Here is a 2003-nt window from a genome sequence, read left to right on the forward strand (position 1 = left end):
AGGAGTGTCTACTTCTAGACCAAGCTGGATTGTTATATTTCGTAGCCGCTTTCCATTCGTATTTGCCATTCAACAACCACCATTCTATTCCCTACCGGCCACCTTCCCTTTCTTACACAGCTTTAATCCTTTCTTAAGGCCAGCCACTGGCACCCAGTTCTGACTTACATACCCTTTGTGCCTTCAGACATAGTACCCTGTAGAGCGAATATACCATCCTTAGAGGACATACGGCTGGCACTCGTAAGACATCCTGTCTATTCACCTACCTTATCTATGTGGGCATGCATTGTTGAAGCCTTCTGCTATAGATTACTCCTCCACACATAATCAATTGGAGCCAGATCAAACTCTACCACCTCGACAGGGTTCGTTACTATCTCTTGTCACTCGGATCCTTAATATTATGCATAGAAGATGGTTAGTTACTTATTATATAAATATATATGGGAGAACGAGGAAAGAGTATCTTCTTAGCATGTATAGATCTAATACTTTTTATTTATTGATAGATATTACAATCTGCCACACAGTTGTGGGCAATAGGTAATAGTGATGAATTATCTCATACATACTAAAATAAAATAAAATAAATACTTTATAGCTCTAAAGGCTGACTTTGATTCGGTCCCTAAACAAAAACTGGAATGCTCTTTCTGAAAAAACATCCCCCAAAGATTGATAGAAGCTATAAAGTCGACCTACCAAAATTCTAAGGGAATAGTAAGGATTAATGGAAGAGAGTCCGATACCTTTGCAATTGAGAAAGGAGTAAAGCAAGGAGATAGTTTGAGCCCCCTCCTGTTCATCATTTATATAGATGGAATCCTGAAAATGTGCAAACGGGGGACAGCACTGGCCCAGATGACATTGCCTTATAGCAGATACTGAAGAGAACCTACAAGCTATAACTGAATGAGAAACTGAACTGGAAAGAAAGGGAATGTCTTGCAATGTCAGCAAAAGCAAAATAATGCACATAGGCCGGTAACATTGAAATACTTTGCAAAGGTGGAACAATAGAAATGGTGGGCGAGTACAAAGTAGACCAAGAGATATCCAATAGGATAAAGAAGGCAAATGCAATATACTACCACCTCTGCAACACAGTTATAGGGAAGAGGGAGGTAGAGAAGAATGGTGAAGTATATATCTTCAAGGCTGTATACCTACCTACCCTCCTTTACGGAAGTGAAAGCTGGGTACCACTAGATAAGGACCTAAGCAGAGTTACTGCAATGGAAATAAGATACCAACGAAGAGTGGCAGGCCGAACTAGGTGGGATCGCATACAGAATGAGAGGACAAGATAGGATGTTGGAACTGACTCTATAAAAGATACCATTGAAAAGAGATAACTCAGATGGTTTAGGCATCTCTGTCGGATGAGTGAAGACAGGGATCCAAGACAATATTTTGAGGCCAGACCAAAAGAAAAACGCTCAAGAAGGAGACCCAGAATACTATGGAAGGACTACATCTCCAGAGTGGAAGAGAGAAGAGGGAAAAACTGGGATGTCATGAGGGTGCTGGCTCGGGATCGAAAGGCTTGGTTTGCCTGAACAGAGGCATCTAAACGCTGAAAGGCACTAAGGAAGAAGAGGAATTCCTCCCTACCAAGGCACGGAAGCATTATATTCTAGCAGCAAAAAAAATTACGACCTTAATACCGAAGTCAGACTCCACAATGGTTCGTACCAATTTCCTTTTAGTGACAAATATTAAGGTAATTTACATTGATTAAAACAAGGTAGAATAAGTTTTCAATGTATGAACATTATAATTTTTCAGCTTTGCTTTTTACAGCATGATTCTGAAACTTTTTCGCAGCACGAATCCATTCTTTATTTATAACTTTATTTAATTACGCATTGCCTAGTAATTTCTGACATACGGAGGGAGGGTCAAATTTTCAAGTCAACCCTCAGGCCAGATTTGAACCGGCGGCGATGTAGTTCCTAAGTTGCTTAGACCGACGCCTCAACTCCCTCGTCGACCAACGA

This window comes from Halyomorpha halys, unplaced genomic scaffold (genome assembly GCF_000696795.3).
Source record: "Halyomorpha halys isolate HHAL.00 unplaced genomic scaffold, Hhal_1.1 Scaffold676.1, whole genome shotgun sequence".
NCBI lineage: Eukaryota > Metazoa > Arthropoda > Insecta > Hemiptera > Pentatomidae > Halyomorpha > Halyomorpha halys.